Below are 21,447 nucleotides of genomic sequence, written 5' to 3'. Positions count from 1 at the left end.
AATCAAAAGAATTGTCTAAAGGCATCAACTGGTAAGTCCTAAAATATAGCACCTTTTGATGATTTTAAATACAGTTGTTTGGGTTTTTCTCTCCCTTTCCTTGGGAGGATGGTGGTTTAAGGATAAACTTTTCAAGTTCACTGTGTTTATTAAGTTCCCAACATCAATCCTAAAGTCTTATTTTGTACATGTTGGCAACCTTCCTTTTATGATCAGGCATGGTCTAAAGTTTTCTTAAATCACATCAGCAGGAGTTTTCAAATAATTTTAAAAGAAGAAGAGTATATCTTGAGGTGATTCTTCCCATCCCTCTGATGATTTGTGACCCAAAAGTCCCAACAAAACCCCCAGGGAACACAACTCTTAGTTACACAGTCAAAATCACTGCAACCCCCACCCATGTTACAGAGTTTCAACTACACCCTACAATGCGTGATGGCTCTGAGCTCCTCCTCTATCTCAGTGAGGATAATCTCGCCTGAGAACTCTGAGCCCCTTTTTGCTGCTGCAACCTGAAACCAGAATTTTCCTGAAGAGCAACCACTAAGGCAGCCTGTATTCACTGTGTCACAGTTCACATGAAGGCGAGAGCAAGAACAAAGCTACTGGATGGCTCCACTGGTGGAAATGAGCCTAGTAGCCAGGGAAAGAGACCATCACTCTTGAGGAAGCCTTACATCCAAATGAGATTAGGTATAATATAGAGACACCTCATTTCCTAGTACCTAAGTTACCTTCATCCCTAAAAAAGCCACTCTGGAGACACACAAGAGCAATCATGCTACTGTAACTGTGACAAGGAATCCATTTGGAAGCACCTTTTCTAAAACTTGCAGCATTTTCAATACACTCAAAGGTGGTAAAACTTTATCCTTCAAGGCTGTCGTTCATTCTACTGAACTTCCTCATCCAAGATCAAATCTTGTGAGCCAGGAGGTATGACCAAGGTAGACACTAGAGATTTTCATCAGCAACCAAGAGAGTGACCACAGGATGACAAATTTTGCATGGTTCATAAACTGGTTCCAAAAGTGACTGCAGAAAAATAAAGTATTCTGACCAAAAGCAGCATGTTTGAACCAATATCTATTATTTATTGGGTAATTTGCAGAGCACTGTGCAACACATCACATACATTATCTCAACTGTTTCTGGTGTGAGCCATAGGAGGTAGATATTGTGTCCACATCTTAGAGAATACAACAGTATCAGAAAAACAAGTGCCTTGCCCATGCTCTCACTTCTAGGGTGAAGCCAAACCATAACATGCTGCTAATCGGTATCACACACCAGGACAAGCTGCCAGAGATAAAACCTACACCCATGTACGAGAACCCTGTTTCCAAAGAGCAGCAAAACCCCTCTGTTTTAGAATCACACAGTACTAATGTCATCACTGTCTGAAATAAGGTGTCTCTAAATTACTCTTCTAGTTTACTGATATCTGCTAAAATGTCTTCAGAAATGGCATTATCAGTGAGCTGCCTGACAAGTCCCTAAAACAAAACACACAATCAAATGGGACTTTATCTACAGTTTGTGCAGATTACACTTTTAGGGTTTAGCTTACAGCTATACCCTGCACAGATATGTATAACTTTAGGTTCAAGGTTATCACTGTAACAGCAGAAGACAGGAAATCTAACATTCATCAGTAACAGATTAAATAAGTTATGGTATATCCATTCAATAGAATCTCATGTAGCCAAAAAAGGGAAAGAGGTTTCTTGGCCCTTACATACTGATATGGAATGATCTCCATTAAGGAGGAGGGAAAAAAGGGCAAGGGGTGAACTCAGTGCAATTTCTGATTTGTGTAAAAACCCCCTTACACACATGTATTTGTTTAGGCAAATAATCCTTCTCAAAGTATACAGGAAACTACTGACAGTGCTTGCCTCCAGGAAGAACTGAAGGTCAGGAGTATGACAGGCCCTTTGTTCTGAATCACTTTTGTATCCTGACCCATGGGAAAAGTGATGTATACAAACATTTAATTTTTAAAAATGGACTAATTATATATTTGACAGATTATAACGGTGATTTTCTTTCTTTCTTTCTTTCGTCCTTTTTAAAGCAATAGAAGTTTACTGATTACACTGCAAGGGAGCAACGGGCAGGACAGCAAAGGAGACACTATCTACCAAGAGGTGGTGGTGAGGGGCTAGTCATAGGGCAAAGTAAGGGACTATGGAATTCTCCCTTTATGGCAATCTTAGGGACCATGACTGGTTTTAAGTAGCCCATTGGTCAGTTAGGGCCTATGGCTTAATGAGCCTGTTTGCATCAGCTCAGTGGTCACTGTGGGCCCTTTTGCCTTGCTCAGGTTTCTATTGCTCAAGCCCGTGGCCTAAAAGTGGCCTCTGTGTTCCACCCTGACAGACTGACAATAACAAATCTTTGGCAATTGGGTGAAGGTCTCATTTTCAGTAGTTTCTTCCTGCTGAATGAGGGACTTAAGAGATGTCCCTACCTATGGGTCAACATACAATAGTGATTTCTGATCGCAGGAAACAAACAAAAAAACTCTCAAAGTTTCTTACGAGAATCGCTATAAAGATATACTGTAAATACATTTTTAATGTGAAGAGGCATAAAACTTCCTTTACAACTTGTCATTTATCTGTCATGTAACGTCAAATGCACCTGTAAACCCCTAAGATAAGTAGGATTCTTTTGAGGGAAAAGAGCCAAATCAAAGACACAATTAAGGAAAACATGCATACTAGACTGTGAAGTCTACTGAGGATAAAGGCCATTATTTTACATATTTTTAAACTCCCTAGTTCCTGACAGAGTTCCCAGAGTATAGTTTCTTAGTTAATGAGTAATAAATTGATTTACTGATTAAATTAGCAATTATGGAACTGCCTGACAACAGCACAAAATAAGTGGAAAATTCAGGAGTGACTGGCTTCTGGGCTTTAATTTTAATGACTTTAAAACAACATAATTTAGTACCAAATGTTTAAACACCCATTATAATTGCTAAACTGTGAAATCAGCATTATTTATGTCTGGACAGCTATACAAAACTCATCAATTTTTCTTTAGAAAAGAGTAGAAATTCCAAAGAATAAAGGAGAGACTAGTAATTAAAGGTCACATTTACTAATCTAGCACCATAATTCCAGTCTTATGCCGTCTCAAGTGGCTGGAAGGAGGAAGGGACGAGGTGAGGAAGCTGGAAAAGGGTGGTTCTTAACTTGTGGCCCCATCTGTGCTCTCAGGCAATGCAGGATCTAACAGGAAAATTGTTGAGGCTGTAATTTAAAACAAAAACTTTTGGTTCAGATGGTAAGGAGGCCCTCAAGAACAGCAGAATCGGTATATCCAGAAGGCAGTGCTGGAGTCCGCCTCATGAGCTAGGGGGTTTCTTCTTGGCATCCAAGTCCTTTTTTATTTCTTCTAGTTTTTTAGCCAGGTTTGGTATCTTTAAAAAGAGAAAAGGTTATTGTAATTTTGCATCTACCTAATCAATAGTCTTTTACTTTTCTTCGTTCAACAAGAAAGGGTTGTTGTACAAGTGTTTACTTTTCTCTGAAAGTGACCGGCTAAATAGAATTTCTTGGCCTCCTAACTGCATAAGGAGGATCTCAGGAGTTGTCAAGTAATGTATGCTCCCTCCCTGGAAGCTATATTCTGACTTCTACTTTTCTACTTCTACTTTATAAACTCACTTAGCACCTCAATCCAGTGCCAAGTAGAAGCTGTACATATAAATAAAGATGATATAAATTAATAAAGCTCCTTCCTAGAAAACCATATAACTCAAGTGAAGGTTGATAAGGAATTTCTTTTGTCACATGAAAAGCTTCACAACAAAAAAATCTAAAGTTACTATCATGTTTCCCTTCCTTCCTCTTCCCGCCTTTTCCTTCCTTTCCCTCTCTTTACAACAACCCTTCCAGAGTCCCCATTCATGGGCAGTTTTGTCAGCTGGTTTTCAACTTCTTGTCTATAAAATGAAGCTAATATAACTTCCCACTTCACAAAACTCTGACCTCCTTAACTGAGCTGCATTATAAAGATCTGCCACTAAAGTTCTCAGTCATTATTACCATTATTACCATGTAGAAGGAGCTAAAAAGATTATCCAATTAGTCTTTAAATTCCCATTTATCACAGAATTCTCCATAGAATTGTAAGAAGACTCTAACTTAGTAATTAATTGCTCTGGGCTAACAAACACAGCTCAGGATCACAAGAACATCTTAAACTGATGGAATTTTGCCCTCTTGTGGTGATATGGAAGACAGATGCTTCTGTGAGATGTATTTTTCTAACAACGGAAAATCTTTCTACAAAGTTCAGGACATTTTCCTCAGATCTATGGACTTCATTTACCATGGAGGGCATATCTGACTCTACAAAGACAAGTGAATACGAATTTGTGACATGGAATCGGGGAGGACATGGATACGGTCACTTACGTCATAGTTCTGAGCCAGATACATTCCAACCACGTTGCCAAGAGTAAATCCAAGCTGAAAGAATAGAACAGGAAGAGTTATACTGGATCCCGAGTTCTGTGCCATCTGATACCAAACCAAACTATACAGACAGTAGTCTTGAAGTAGCTCAAGACAGTTCAAGATCCCAGTTTCCAGGGGCACCTAATGGTTTAGCATCTGCCTTCAGCTCAACTCATGCTCGCAGGGTCCGAGGATCAAGCTCCGCATCCCTGCTCAGCAGGAAGCCTGCTTCTCCCTCTCCCACTGCCCCTTGCTTGTGTTCCCTCTCTCACTGCATCTCTCTGCCAATAAATGGATAAAAATCTTTAAAAAAAAAAAAAAAAAGACCCCAGTTTCCAGTCTAGGGCTAGACAGTATGAGATTCAGTTTTTTGTAAAATAAATATAGGAATACTCTCCCTAAAGGTTAAAGAGCATACAAAAGTGAGAATAAATGGCAGCACCAAACAAATCTACCATAGATTCTCCCTGTCCCCTCACAACCTCTATAAATACTTAACTGTCAGCTCCAGAAACTCAAGCCACATTGATGATTTTGTTGTTAAAAGTAATTTGTTTTCTCTTTCTTTTTTGGTTATAAGTATTGTTACTACATCAAATAAAAAATATCCGATTAAAAAAAAAATACTCAGCTAAGCTCTATTATCTTGGACAATGGAGACATTTTCACAGTTACTATCTTCATACCTGAGGGCCAGGGTAATGAAGTGACTTTTTCAGGGTCATTCATAACAAAGGAACACAGACCTAAATTAGATTCTCACTCAAAAATGAAAATGTATCATGACAGAAAAGCATGGGAAACTCTGACATACAACTGAGACAGCATATGGCTTAGCACTCTGCCGTGGATGTAACCTGATGGGCAGAAAGCTTAAGACGTGTGGGGGACAAAGATTCCCTAACCAGCTCTTACTCAGTGAGGAGAGAAAGGCATGATTTTTAGAGAACTATAAATGCTTATGCCATTGGGCAACTATTTTCCTGAACTTTTAAAAACTGTTCCATGAAAATTTAAAACACTCAATTTACCACAAACAAACCAAAGCTCATTAAACTTCGAGTTCTAATGATCCATAACTCCCTGGGGTCTTTTCCTCCAATAATTAAGAATCTCCAACAGGACACCTAATTTCTAATTTCATAAATTCAAACTGGCATCTTTTTTTTTTAATCATTTTCTCTAATCAGCATTTCTCCTATTCAATAAATAGCAGAGCTTAACAGAAAAACGTGGCACTTAACACTGTCAGTTCTACCTAATGTGGTCGAACCTTCTCTTCAAGTCAGAGATACATATAGGGAAACATATAGGGAAAGCCTTCCTGAGCTTTAAATACCAAAAGCACAATTTAAATTGGTTGTTAGTTGATGTTAAGAACATAAAAGCAGCTATCCATTCTCTAATCAGAGTCCATTTTCTAATAATTTGATTAATTAGACACATTCTCTCAAATAATAGTTTTACCAAGGTGGCACCAAGAAGCAAAATGATTTTTTTTACTCCTGTGGGTTGAAACCAGGTAGACCGTTTTCCAAATCCGAAAGAGTATTAAATTTACTTGTAAGAACTGTGGGGAGTGGGGGGGAGTGGGGGTAGATGATCAACTGAGAATTTTAGCTCTAACACCAAGCAGAAAAAACAGAAAGGTATAAATTCTCAAGAAAAACAGAGTTCTGGTTCTACTACTCACTATCTAGCTGGGTAGCTGTAGCTGATTTGAGTTTCCTGTTCTATAAAACATTATACTAACAGTGTTCTTGGGGCGCCTGGGTGGCTCAGTGGGTTAAGCCTCTGCCTTCAGCTCAGGTCATGATCTCAGGGTCCTGGGATCAGGCCCCACACTGGGCTCTCTGCTAGGCAGGGAGCCGGCACCCCACCCCCGCCCCGCCACCGCCTGCCTCTCTGCCTACTTGTGATCTCTTTGTCATAAATAAGTAAAATCTTTAAAAACAAACAAACAACAACAATAACAAAAACAATGTTCCTTCCAGCTCCAACATTCTAGGATTCCTGGTTCTTAACCACGTGTGTCTCAACATAAAAATATGGCTTCACTTTGGCAATTTCACCAGCACATGAAAAAATAGAAGTTATTTTAAAACACAAACAAAACAAAAACTACGGGACTCTAGACAAGTGGTATCCAATTCCAGTTTCAGAACACTGCCAGATCTACCACTGGGATATTGTAAAATTAAATACACAACATAAGAGAAATGTCACATATTAAGTGAATGTTGAGGAAAATGCAGGAAGCCAGAAAACCATTTATATGTTATCCATGGGATGCTCACTAGGCAAGTTTACACAGAGAAAACATCTTAATCTAATAAAAAACATAAAACATAAATCTGAGGAATGGTGACTCATTAGTCTAACGAGTTAGACTGAAGCCAGATTATAGAAGGCCTTGAATGAGTCTGCAACCTCCCTGCAGGCCCAGATTGCTTAACTTCTTCCAGGCCAAGACCTGGACGCCTCATCAGGCGTCCATCCAGACAGCTGTAAGCCTCCATGGTGCCCCCTCCAACTCACTGACCCCCTGCCCCCAGTAGGCCCTGCAGAGAAGGCAGTGTAGAGAAAAGGGAATGACTTCCCCAGCAGTCACTGACTAAACAAATGACTATCGCATTCCTTCTACAATCATTTTGAGACTTTAGCAATATGTGGCTACTTCTCACACGCACACTGCAGACAATAAATGGTAAGACATCACAAATGTGGGGACACAGGAGTGACCTGAGCAAAGTGGTTGAGAACAAATGGGTGGGGGGAAGAGGCTGCAGCTAAGAGACACAGGAGGCAAGTCTAGACTGGGTCAGGGCAGCGCACGTAAGAGACAGAATTTTCCATCTCTACATTTACACCATACAGGTACCGTACAGGTAAAATCGGTGAGGCTCTTCAATCCATTATCCACACTTCTGAAAGGCAAAACTCTATTCAAACTGTTTCACTGTAATTCAACTGGCAGCAAAATCACACCTGACCAGAACTGATATGATACTATTTATAGTCTATCACATTTCAGTGTGAATATTCACTTTTTGCTACAGAAAAAGCAATCTTTAAACAAAGGATTCTGCCCTACATCCCACTGGAGAATATGTGTAACAGTAAATATTTTAATGTATGTCATTAAAGAGTGCTATCCCAGAGTGCTATTGGTTAAATAATAAGTATATGCAGCTTAAACCTTTATAAAATCTTTTTAAAAAAATCTCTCAAATACATCTGGCCCCCAAAGGTTTTGATTAGAAGATTGAAGACCCTTATATACTAAAAATAAATTCATATTCAGCCCTTTGAAAGGATTTTAAAACAGTCCCTACATATTTCAGTGTACAGGAATGTGTAGGAAAAAAGCTATAGATACATAAAATAGTTATATGAGGCAGCAGCCAGTATAGGACCCTGAATGTAACAGATGCAGGAAGAACTAGAAATGGATCATGCATTAAGTGGTCACATGAATGAAATAGAAGTGATTCTTCTAAGAAACCATATCTGAAAGAGATCAATGTACCTAAATTTATTAAAGCCTCTAATTATGCTGAGTAAGTATAAAAATTTAAACTGAGAAGGGAACTGAACGTGGAGAATCAAGGCATAAGGTATGAATGAGGAGGTGATGACTAAAAGAAATAGGACTGATTAGGAGAGGACTTGAATTTAGAAATGGAGAGAAACAAGTATCGAGCCCTGGGTAGGGCTGGCTCAGGGACCTCAAAACAGGCAAAGTAGTTTAGTTCCAACGTAACCTTGATATCAAGCCAACGGCTACTCCTTACCATCAACAACACGATGAAAGCACTGCTTTGGAAGTATTCACCTACCAACTGTACTCAAAAAAGGCTGAACAGTTACTAAGTACAGATTGGGAAGGCCCAGATTAGTGTGGTAGCATAGGGGACAGTGAGCAAACATCGCTAAATTGCTTTTCTTCTTAAGTCAATGATGATCCCCAAAACAGGCTCGTAACTATAGAGAACTGATGGTTACCAGAAAGCAGATGGGTGGGGAAATGGGTGAAATAGATGAGCACTGAGTAATATACAGAATTGCTGAATCACTATATTGTACACCTGAAGCTAATATAACACTGTGTGTTAACTATACTGGAATAAAAATAAAAATAAATTTAAAAAATAAAATAACAATTAAAATAAAAATCAATGATGACCAATGATATAGAATGGAGAGTCCAGGAACCAACCTTTACATTTATGGTCAAAGGACTTTTTTTTTTTTTTAAAGACTTATTTATTTGAGAGAGAGAGTGTAAGGGAAGAAAAGGGAAGGGCAAAGGGAGAGAGGATCCCAAGCAGACTCCCCACCGAGCTCAGAGGACACGGGGCTCGATCTCATTACCTGGAGATCATGACCTGGGTGGGTCAACAGGCCAACTGAGCCACCCAGGTGCCCCTGGTCAAGTGATTTTTAACAAAGGTGCTGATACATTCAATGGAAAAAGAATAGTCTTTTCAAGAAATGATGCTAGGACAACTGGATATCCACAAGCCAAAGAGTGAATATGGACCCCTATCTCACATCATAAACAAAAACTAACTCAAAATGGATCAAGACCTAAATGTAGAGGTGCCTGGGTGGCTCAGTGGGTTAAAGCCTCTGCCTTTGGCTCAGGTCATGATCCCAGGGTCTGGGATCAAGCCCCGCATTGGGCTCTCCGCTCAGCAGGGAGCCTGCTTCTTCCTCGCTCTCTGCCTGCCTCTCTGCATACTTGTGATCTCTGTCAAATAAATAAATAAAATCTTGAAAAAAAAAAAAAAAAAAAAGACCTAAATGTAAAAGCTAGAACTATAAATCTCTTGTAAGAGCAAAGTAGTAAATCTCATGACTTTGCATTAGGCAACAGTTTCTTAAATATGGCATCAAAAGCACAAGTGACCAAAAAAAAGAGACACATTGGACTTCATCAAAATTAAAAATATTTATGTTTCAAAGAATACCATCCAGAAAATGAAAAAACCCAATGGAATAGAATAAAATATTTGCAAATCATGTATTGATAAAGGACTTGGATCCAGAATATAAGAATCCTTATGACCTAACAATAAAAAGACAACCCAATTTAAAACTGAGCAAAGGATTTTTTTTTTTTAAGATTTTATTTATTTATCTGAGAGAGCCAGAGAGATCACAGAGTGGGAGGAAGATGGGGAAGCAGATTCACCACTGAGCAGAGAGCTGGATGCAGGGCTTGATCCCAGGACCCTGAGATCATGACCCAAGCCAAAGGCAGACACTCAACTGACTAAACCACCCAGGCACCCCTGACCAAAGGATTTGATAGACATTTCTTTTTTTTTTTTTTTTAAGATTTTATTTTTATTTATTTGATAGAGAGCACAAACAAGGGAACCAGAGAGGGAGAAGCAGGCTCCCTGCTGATTAGGGAGCCCGAAGTGGGACTCAATCCTAGGACCCCAAGATCATGACCTCAGCTGAAGGCAGGTGCCCAACCAACTGAGCAACCCAGGCGCCCCAGACAGTTCTCCAAATAAGATATACATGGCCCATGAGCACATGAAAAGATGCTCAATATCACTAGTTATTAAGGAAATGCAAATCAAAACCACAATGAGGTGCCATATTACACCCACTAGGGATGACTTTAGTTAAAAAGTGTTGAAAAGGAAGTGAAGAAAATGGAACCTTCTCCACTGCTGATGGGAATATAAAATCGTAGAGACACTGGAAAATGGTCTGGCAATCTCTCAAAGTTAAGCGTACAGTTACCATATGATGCAGCAATCTTACTGTAGGGTGTATACTCAAGAGAACCAAAACATACATCCACGCAAAAACTTGTACACAAATGTTCACAAGATTAGCCATAAGCCAAAAGGTGCAAACAACCCAAATGCCTATATGCTGGTGAATGGATTAATAAAATGTGGTATATCCATACAATTTAATATTATTCAGCCATGAAAGTACTAATTCGTGCTATAAAATGGATGAACCTTGGTAACACTGTTCTAAGTGAAAAGCAGTCAGAAGAGACCACGTTATATGACTCCACTTAAAGGAAATGTCCAGAATAGGTAAATCCATAAAGACACACAATAAATTAGTGGTTGTCCAAAACTGGGGAAGAGGAGAATGAAAAACGAATGCTAATGGATATGGGGTTTCTTTGGGGGACAATGAAATATTGGATATAAAATTATAGTGGTGATGGTTGCTCAACTCTGTGAATATGTAAGAAACCAGGGAATTCTACACTACAAATGGGTGAGTTGTATGACGAATATTTTATCTTAAAAATATTCTGGGGCGCCTGTTTGGCTCAGTCAGTTAAGCGTCTGCCTTCAGCTTGGGTCCTGATTGCAGAGTCCTGGCATCAAGTCCCGCATCGGGCTCCCTGCTCCTCGAGGAGCCTGCTTCTCCCTCTGCCTCTCTCCAGGTCTCCCGTGAATAAATGAATAAAATCTTTAAAAAATATTTTTTAAAAAACCATTAATATTTGGTAAAATATCAGCTATATGGGATAAAACTGGAAATCACAGACAACTTCAAGGTTTCCAGATTGGACAAATGTTTAAAAAGAATGGAAATGTTAGACTGAAAAAAAAAAAAAAAATGAGGACCACTGAGGTAAACAGTTGGCTTTGTGTATGAAAACCACAAAAAATCAACTCTTTTTTATGTAAGGACACATGAGCAAGTTAATCTCAACACTGTATCAACATAAAGAAGCACCAAGTCTTAAAAATAAGAAAGCTAACTCCAGAGCAATCTGACTCTTATCATTTGTTGTTCAATCTCTTCCCCAATCAAAAAGTTACATCTGTCATTTAGTAAATAAAGCTACAATTTTTACCCAGGGATGGATCCTGGCAATAACCCCAACTGAATACTACCTAACAATTCTGAAAGACTCATCAAATTACATTTTCAATGAGTACACACCCAAACCCAAGTTATGACACAGAATCTGAACCATCTCATATTTATTGAGAAGGGCTTAAGAAATCTAAAAATAATCTCATTAAAAATAAAAAATAAAAGTAATCTCATTTTATTTAGCAAATATAGCTACAACTAGCATTCAAAAGGATACCTAAAAATGTTGTATCGTCTCAGGTGAGAAAAGCTACACACTGACAAGAAAACCAGAAGTATACATTATCTAACATTAATAAAAAAATAAATTGATAATTTTATTTCTCCATTTAAATCGAGAGACCTACAGAAACTATCTGAAGACTGCTCATTCCAAGGAGGCAAGAAAAAAATTCGTCTTTAGTCTTTAAACGTTTCAGACTTGTTGCAAAGAAATTGTGTTTAACATCTGCTTCAAGTAATAATAAAACCCATATTCTATACATTAAAACAAAAACCTGCTGAGGATATAACCTGTATCTCTTCTACTACCACCACAGAGATGTGCATTTTTAAAATGTAAGGCTGGTTTTATATTCAATAATTTTCCTTAGATAGTGAAAGGAGGAGGCTGTTAATTCTTCTTTGGAGCCAGTAAATTAAATAGGGACATTCATGAAAAAGATAGCTCTAACACTTTGGAAAGAGGTCAATCAGGTAGAACCGGTCTGCCTGTTCTCAAAGAAGCTGATTCAAATATTCAGGTATCTTATGAATACCTAAGAGTAGTAATCAAGTAAAGAAGGAATATCTAATTAAATCAACACACAGTATTAGCTAAGTGCCATGTGCTTGGGAAATCTAAGCATAAGCCATGTTGCTTCTTCCCCTGGAATTTATGATCTATTTTAGGAAGATAAGACTAAAACAAGTGGAGGTGCAGGGAACAAAACACAGCACCACATCTCCAAATGATGGTCTGAATGGGCCGCATAGTTCAAGGGCATCATGTTAGAAATTGAACATAATCTGTATGAACATATTAAAGGAGAAAAATCATTTATCATCAGAGGGGGAAATAGCATGATAAAATTCAATAGTCAATCACAACAAAAACTCTTATACTAGAAACAGAAGAGAGGGGACGCCTGGGTAGTTCAGTATGTTAAGCGATTGCCTTTGGCTCAGGTCATAATCCCAGGGTCCTAGGATCTAGTCCTACATTGATCGGGCTCCTTGCTTAGCAGAAGCCTGCCACTCCCCCTGCTTGTGTGCTTGATTTCTCTCTGTGAGACCAATAAATAAATAAAATCTTAAAAAAAAAAAAAAAAAAGAAATAGAAGAGAATTCCCTTAATGTTAGGAAATACCAGAAACACAAACATCATACAAAAACCTGAGAAGCATTTCCACTAAAAGCAGAAAAAACTAGGATATCCACTCTCCTATTGGAAGTCCTAACTCGAGAAAGACAAGAATTGGAAAAGAACACAAAACTGTCATTTTTGCCTTCACCAGAGATATGACTGCCTTCACAGTATTGCATTCATTGATTTACTTCCTTTTTTAAAATTTTTTTAAAAAGTCTTATTTAATCTAGGGGCGCCTGGGTGGCTCAATCGTTAAGCAACTGCCTTCAGCGACTGCCTTTGGCTCATGATCTCTGGTCCTGGGATCGAGCCCTGCATAGGGCTCGCTGCTCAGCAGGGAGCCTGCATCCCCCCCCCCACCCCCTGCCTGCTGCTCTGCCTACTTGTGATCTCTCTCTGTGTGTCAAATAAATAAATAAAATCTTTTTAAAAAAATAAAATAAAAGTCTTACTTATTTAATCTCTATACTCCATGTGGAACTCAAACTCATGACCCCCAAAATCAAGAGCCACACACTCCTCTAACTGAGCCAGCCAGGTGCCCAACTTTTTTTTTTAATTAAAAAACTATTTTAACTAAGCTCTATGCCCAATGTAAGGCTCAAATTCACAACCCAGAGATCAAGAGTTGCATGTTCTACCCACTGAGCTAGCCAGGCACCCTGTCAGTCATTCACTTCCAAGTCAATCTACAAACTATGAGAGCTAAAAGATAGGTAAGACTGCTAGATACAAAAATCAGTACACCAAACTTAGCATTTCTATACATCAGCAACAAATTTGAAAATGTAATTTTAAAAAGGATGCCACTCACGGGGCACCTGGGTGGCTCAGTGAGTTAAAGCCTCTGCCTTCAGCTCAGGTCATGATCCCAGGGTCCTGGGATAGAGCCCCACATCGGGCTCTCTGCTCAGCAGGGAGCCTGCTTCCTCCTTTCTCTCTGCCTGCCTCTCTGCCTACTTTCGATCTCTATCTGCCAAATAAATAAATAAAATCTTTAAAAAAAAAAAAAAGGATGCCACTCACAACAACTAAAAAGTACCTGGAAATACTAAAAAAAAAAAAAAAAAAAAAAAAGACTATTACTGAGAAGACAATAAAACACTGATGAAAGACATTTAAGATGTAAATTAACAGGTAGGTGGATCATAAGTGATCCATGAGCTTTCTTTATGAAAAGAAAAGCTCCTGAGAAAACACGGGAGTTGAGAGTAGTTGGGGAGGCAAAAAAACAGAGGACAAAGGGAAAACCAGATGGGAAGGTCTGAAGGCAGGAAGGTCCATCGGTGGTCCAGGCTGGTAAGATAGCCTGCCTAGTCAGTCTAAAATAGAGGAGATGTGTTAAAGGGCAGTAGTAAGGGAAAATGGAGTCAGATGAGCAAATCTTTAAAATCAAGTGCAAGTGGTTACTATCTGATGTGCAGGGACATAAAGACCACTGACAGTTTCTGAGCATGTGAATTAGACAATTACTACTAGATGATTACTCTGGCAGCTGCAAGACTGAACAGAACACCAAAGGCATCAAGGGAAACAGAGAACTAGAGAAGACAGCCTTACTTTTCTATGGCTGATCAGACTGGAGCGGGAGTGCCATGTTTCAAAAAGAAAAGTGGGGGAGAACTGAAAAACTATAATATGTGGGGGAAAGAAGGCTAACCGGAATAAACCTGAAACCATAAAGAATGGATGGAAGAATCAGAGATGTATCGTCTAAAGAACAGACTAATGGGGGTCAGGGGGGCTGAGAGAGGTACCAAGATGCTCTTCAAATATGTACAGGGTTGTTATGTGGATTAGAACTGCTCTTTAATACCAAGAACTAGTTAGGGAGATACTGACCAAAAATGATATAGATCATCTGAGGAACTAGAGCACCTATTTCAATGGGAGGTGATGAAACATAAACCGGATGCCCCCTTAGTAGTGGAAACTGACATGTCAGCATCTTAGCAGAACTACAGAACCTAAAACAACTCTTCCAACTCAAAACCCGCATTCCTACCCCAGCAAGGCTGGTGTAGTTAGTGCAACAGTGGAGTAAAAGACACCTACTCTACAAACCTGGCAGCAGGAACATAAAGATGTAACTCTCATAAGGTGAGTACAGAAGACCCAATGGCTTAAAACAATAGCTAACATTTACTGAGAGCTGTGTGCAAGGTAGTATTCTCTTTTTCATGAATGAATTTCATAGCCTTATAAGCAGCATTATAAGCAGGTACTATTATTGCCCAGTTTATGTTGGGGAAACTGAGGCAGAGAGCAGATAAGTAACTTGCTCAAGAATACACAGGGAAATATATGTGCTAGGCATAGCAGCTAAATGATATGGAGAATGAAGGAGAGAAATAAATCGAGGATTATGTCAGTATTTCAAATTTGAGAAAGCCAGGACTGCAGAACAGAGAAGTTAGGTGTGAGGCATGCATTGCAGCGTGGGGAACAGAGGAGGTAATGGGTCCAGAGGTGCTGGATCTGAGATAAAGGGGATGACGAGAGATGTTCAGCAGACAGTTAATGACAGCCAACTGGAACTCAGAGAAACGGGACACAAGGTAGTTTTGGAAGCAGCAAAGAGGAGAAGGTGGCAGCATGACAAGAAACACACTCCCTGAGGGTGGGTTTGAAGAAAAGAGTGAAGAGTCAAGGACTGAGCCCTGAGGAACACCTAGTAACTCAAAGAAGGGAAAAGCAGCCAGCACAAACGGGCGAGATTAGATAGGGCCCCTTCCCAGCTGCTGCACCAAGATACTGATCCCCTCAGCCCTTGGAGGGGCCAGCACCCGAGCCAGTCACCTTCACGGGTTCTTCTGTGAAGGTAAATCCATATGTGTTGTAATGTTAAAGAATGTCAGAAAATATGGAGATGGAGGATCCAAAAGCCAAGGGAGGAGGGATTAAGGAGGTCGTGATAAAGGGCACCAAGAGCTGCCACCTCAGAAGGTGACCAGCAACAGCCAGTGACAGTCCGACAGGCAGCAGACACCGAGCTCCCAGCGGTGCCTGTCCTGTCAGGCTGCCCTCAAAAGCGTCCGAAGTTTCCTTACAAAACCTGTAGCGAAACCTTAAAGAAGCCACTGTAGTAAAAGCGAAGAGCAGCAGGACCACAGGAACAGGTTTCTGGGACAGGGATGATGGGCGAATATTTTAATCCACGGAGGAATGGACAAGGAAGGAGAAGATAAGCAGCCCATTCGGCTGCGGTAGTTTGGAATAGAGCTCCAGGAAGCGACAAATACAGGAAGCAACCTGGACAGTTCCAAAACACGGGATGACTGTGGCTTAAGTTGTAATAATTTCAACCTTTCAAAACTTGTCCCGTCGCCATCGCCTACTTTCCTGAGGGCAAAGGAACCCCCATTTTGAGAAGAAACCGTATCAGAGTTTAGCTGGTATCTTGTAAAAGAGAAACTGAATTTTACCTGACTCCTTACTAAATTCTCTAAAGCACCTTCATGTAGTAACTCATTTTTACTCCTCACAACAAAACCATGAGGTAGGTTCCCATTTTCATTTGCGGAAACTGAAGCACAGTGAATTCAAGGGACCTCCCCGAGTTCCCACAGCTTGCCAACGATGGAGCTGGGCTTGGAACCCAGACGTCTGACCTCGTAAGTACTAGGACAAGACAGCTGGCCACAGGCTGAAAGCTCGAGGACAACTCAGGAATCACCTGCTTCAACTCGTTTTATAAATCAAATGGCTACAAGCAAGAGAATGACTTGCCCAAGTTCACAGAATTAGTGAATCATTCGACAGAGGTGGAACCAAGGTGAGAAGGTCATACTATCCTGCTTCTTCCAACAGATGCGGTGAGGAGATGGGGGAACAAGAGGACGCGAGAACATCCCTGTTCCAGCGACTCCTGAGCTAGGAATTTAATGAATGGCTGCAGCCTTTCGCCTTCAATGCTGAGGACTCTAATTCTCAAATCAGGTCACGCATATTTACACACAGCAAAAGCTTATTCCAAAACCAAGTAAATTCACTCCGCAAAAGCACTTACAAAGTAATTATCAGGGGCGCCTGGGTGGCCCAGACGGCTGTGTCAGCCTTTGGCTCAGGTCATGATCAGAGGGTCCTGGGAACCAGGCCCTCAAAGGGCTTCCTGCTCACGGAGGAGTCTGCTTCTCCCTCTCCCCCTGCTTATGCTCTGTCCCTCTGCCACTCTATCGAATAAATAAAATCTTAAAAAAAGATTTACAAAACAAATAATAATAATCAATGCCCTCCCAGTCTGTCAACGCGCTACAGCTATACTAGGCTCAACGCTATCATCTCACTCTCTGAGACTGACACTGTCTTTAACCTGTTTCCTCCAACTAAAAGACAGTAATTATTTCTACTGACTCCTAAGCTAACACCTAGTTAGGGCACTGGAAAAACTTCCAGAGGCAAAGTAACAGCCCCGTCTTACTTGGGCGATGTAAGTCAAGGTTACCTCTTTCCCTCTGAGGATTTTAAAAAGTCAACTACCACCTCAAAAAAGACAAGGGGGGGGACACTTTAAAAAATTCTCTTCGATAAAGAACGTTAACACTCGGGAAAGCGTCTCCTCCCCAGAGCACTCAATGTGGAAGATAACCTGGAAGGTAACTTGGAACGTTCGCGCGCCTCCTAATCGAACGAGAGGGAGGAAGCATCGAGTTCGGAAGCCTCAAACGCTGGCAAGGCAGACTCTGGCCTGGCAATGCTCGGCCCGCCCTCCGGAAACCCGCTGTGCCAGAAAGCCAGCTTTTAACCGAAATAAACAGCCATGCGATAGAGTTTATTTACTCACAGTAACACTCCCCCCACCCCTGCCAAAATGAGCCCCCTGCAGGCGTTCCGTGCACACCAGGGTCTGACTCACGCCAGCCGCCAGCCACCCTCAAAGTCTGGAAGCTAGAAAAGGCCCGACGAGGGCTCCCCGAGCCTCCAGCTCTGACCTTGTGCTTCCGCCTCGCGAGGCGGCTTACTAACTTCGAGTTCGCGGCCGGCCCTCCCACGTTCCCAGAAAACCTTCCCGCGGGGCTCCAAGGCCGGGATGGGGTGTGCGGGCGGGAGGGCATGGGAGGGGCGCCTCCAAGTCATCTGCGTCCCTCACAGCTTTCACTCGGGCGTCCCACAGTGCCCGCCGGGACGGCACAGCAGTGGCTGCGAAAATGCCCGCCCGACACCTCCACGCCTGAGGGACTCGGACGACTCCACAAGGACTGGCAAAGGGGCTTGGGCCTCGCACACACAAAACCCCGCGCCCCCCCCCCCGACAGGCGACGAGCAGGCACCGCGCGGACCGGGACGCACGCCCAGACCCCCCCGAAACCCGGACCCAGGCCGGCCGGGCCCCGAACCAACCCCCACCACTACCCCCGACCCCGCCACTCCAGGGCAGCTGCACTGACCAGGAACTGCAGCATGGCGTCGGCGAGGAGAGGCACGAAGGGCGGCGGCAGCTCGGTGGGCCGGTCCGAGCCTGCCTCTCCCCGAGCGAGGGGGCGGAACCCACCGTGGGCTTCCGGGTCACGCCCGACCCCGCCTGCCCCTCCCGCCTCGCCTCGCCTCGCCTCGCCTCGCCTCACCGAAAGCCGCTCGCGGCGCCCGGGCGCCCCCTGGCGGAGAGCCCCGGAATTACCTCCTGGGCTGGCCGACTAGGAGAGAAGGCCCGCGGGGCGGGGAGAAACCTCAAGTCCCAGGCAGGCCTGGACGGACAGGTTTGATGGTTCAGATTCCAGGACGTGCCAGTCCCCAAGTCCCGCTACTGTAAACCTGGGTCGGTCCCGGGATCTAGATTACTCCCAGCACCTCAACGATTCTGATGCATAGCCAGGCTTAGGATTCGCTCACCTAGAAGGACTGCAGAGGTGGTGGATCCCATTCCCACGCAAAGCGGAATCCTCCGTGGCGCTTTTGCAACATAATCTACCCAGACCCCACGCAGAATCTGTGGGAGGGGAGAGCTGTGGGTTTCAAAAGTGCCACGGGTGTGTCATGTAACCTGCAGGGAGCACTTTCAATAGAGGTTAGGGGCTTAAGTGATTAAGCTAGACAGCTTTGGAAACTGGCACAGCCGTGTCCAATTCATTCCTGGCTGCTTAACCTCTCTCAGGCTCTCTTTCCTTCTCTGCAAATGGGGCTGATTCCAGCTCCCCGATGACCTGCTGGATGAATCAAATGAGACAACGTGAGGAATCAAAAAATGCTCGTCACATGTCTGGGGTGGACAGTGAGCTCTAGAAGACCTTTTCTCATCCTGTCTCCACACAGAGCTACCCTCTCATACTATGGGCCACCTCCTGCTCCTGGTCTTCAAATCATTCAACGACCTCCGTTAACACACACATTTCCAAAGCAAGACCTCATTTTCTTTCTTCTCAGCCTTCTGAGTTCACCCTTATCTGTTATATTAAGTGGAAATCTGGTCCCAACCTGTAACAACCAAATCATATAGGTGTAAACTATATGGGAGTATGTTATGGAGATACAGAGGACAACGATGGGGAATGGGAAAGGTATCCAGAACTAAGCAGCATTTTCTCTCCATCTCTGCTTTTCTCTGTATATCTGCTTCATTGTTCTCTCATTTTGCCTTTTGTTTTTTCTGCCTTCCAGAATATGACCATTGTTACTCACTAGAGTTTACTCATTAAATGATCCAATGATAGAAAAACTGGATCACCTTCCCTACCATGTTCAATACCTGGGAAAGGAATGCTGATTGAGCAAGTTAGTGTCAAGTGCTCTCTCTTCAATTATAACCAGAGAAGAGGGCTCTCTTGGAACTAAAGTGACTGGCAAGGAGGTGGAGATGCTGGTAAATGGCTGTAACACACTTCACTTTCTGACATTCCTAGATTAAAATGAGACTCAGTCAAATCTTGACCAGTGCTTCTCAAACTTTAATGTGCATTCAAATCACCTGGGAATCTTGAGTGGGGACCTGACATCACGCATTGCTACCTAGCTCCCAAGTGATGCTACTACTGGTGGCCTCTGAAACATTTTGAGTTGCAAGACACCGTACTGCGAGCTACACGAAGATGAGAATTTCATTCCATTCATGACTCTATCCTCAGTGCCAGCAAGTGCTTGGCGCAGCCTCTGAACACAGGATTTATTGAGGTTCCTTGCATAAAACCTTAATGAATCCTGAAAGGGAAGACATTTCCTCTAAGGTCTTTTCAAAGGTTCTTTCTCTTATACCCCCAAATATTACCACAAGGAGGGGGGGGGGAAGGGAATTCTTTTTGCTACTTTGAGATTATTACTTAAATGTCCTCTGATGAAAACACTTCCAAAATAATGCCTTCCCTTTATCCCTTCACGATGCCTTCATCTACTGACTTCCCAGGTGGTCCCCTCATTCACCAAAGGCTTTGGCATCTAACAGCCTTCTTTTCAGGCTTGCCAAGCTGAATCACGGGTGACTTCCAAGGCCACATACACTTGTATTCTCCAGAATCCTTACCTCCAGGGACCTTCAACCTCACACCTCACCTTCAACCTCACACCACTTCAGAAATCCCACCGCCATGTTCATAACCCACACTTGGTCATCTACTCGACCTGCTCCACATTTGAAGTATTATATTCTCAAATCTTATTTCCTATTTTATCATTTTTTTTAAAGATTTTATTTATTTATTTGACAGAGATCACAAGTAGGCAGAAGCAGGCAGAGAGAAAGTGGGAGAAGCAGGCTCCCCGCTGAGCAGAGAGCCCGACCCTGAGATCATGACCTGAGCTGAAGGCAGAGGCTTAACCCACTGAGCCACCCAGGCACCCCACCAATTTTTTGACCTTAGCCAAATCTCCAGTCTCCCAGCTGTTCCATATTCTTATAAGCTGTGAGCTCCCCTCTGGCTCCATTCCCTTTCTAGCTGATCTAAATCCCAAGAGATCTGAACTTCAATCAATACAAACAACCAAGATGCCCTCCAGTAGGTAAGCGGATTAAAAAACTGTGGTACAGGGGTGCCTAGGTGGCTCAGTTGGTTGAGCAACTGCCTTTGGCTCAGGTCAAGATTCCAGAGTCCTGGAATGGAGTCCTACATCAGGGCCCCAGCTCCATGGGGAGTCTGCTTCTCCCTCTGAACTTCTCTCCTCTCGTGCTCTCAGTCTCTCAAAAAAATAAATAAAATCTTAAAAAAACAAAACAAAACAAAACAAAAAACTGTGGTACATCCAGACAACAGACTACAAGTCAGTGCTTAATAAAAAAAAAAAAAAAAAAGAAAGAAAGAAAAAGAAAATGCTATCAAGCCATGAAAAGATGGGAGGAAGCTTAAATGCCTATTACTGAGTGAAAGATGTTAATCTGAAAAGCCCATGTATGATTCCAAGTCCATGAAGTTCTGGAAAAGGCAACTCTATGGACACAATAAAAAGATAATTGGTTACAAGGGTAGTGGGTGAGCAGGAATGGAGAAATGAACAGGCAGAGTGCAAAAGGTAAGATTTTTAGGGCAGTGACCATACTCTGTATATCACAGTGATGGATGTATGTCATAGATTTGAACCCTTCACTCTATAATCGCTTCAGGCGATTATAAGATGTGTCAATGTAGGATCATCTCTGGTAAAAACACACCATTCTGGTGAGTGGTATTGATAATGGGGGCAGGGGGCTATGGGTGTGTGGGAACAACAGGTATATGGGAAATCTCTGAATCTTCCTCTCAATTTTGTTGTAAACTTAAAACTGCTCTAAAAATATTAAGTCATTGGGGAAATGACAGTTGGAACTGTTATTAATGGTATGAACAAACA

General features: G+C 42.1%; 1 long non-coding RNA gene across 1 annotated transcript; it reads right to left on the bottom strand.

The window, feature by feature from the left end:
* Positions 1 to 2,560: 2,560 nt before the first annotated feature.
* LOC125080618 (uncharacterized) lies at positions 2,561 to 18,216 on the bottom strand. The gene is made up of 3 exons (XR_007121430.1): positions 18,084 to 18,216; positions 4,434 to 4,487; positions 2,561 to 3,433 (listed from the first exon to the last, which is right to left on the bottom strand). It is a non-coding gene; the product is annotated as an uncharacterized LOC125080618 (long non-coding RNA).
* Between the last annotated feature and the right edge of the window lie 3,231 nt (positions 18,217 to 21,447).

Source organism: Lutra lutra, chromosome 11, assembly GCF_902655055.1.
Source record: "Lutra lutra chromosome 11, mLutLut1.2, whole genome shotgun sequence".
Lineage (NCBI taxonomy): Eukaryota > Metazoa > Chordata > Mammalia > Carnivora > Mustelidae > Lutra > Lutra lutra.
Note: the sequence above shows the minus strand (reverse complement) of the source record. Positions and strands in the feature narration are given on the sequence as shown.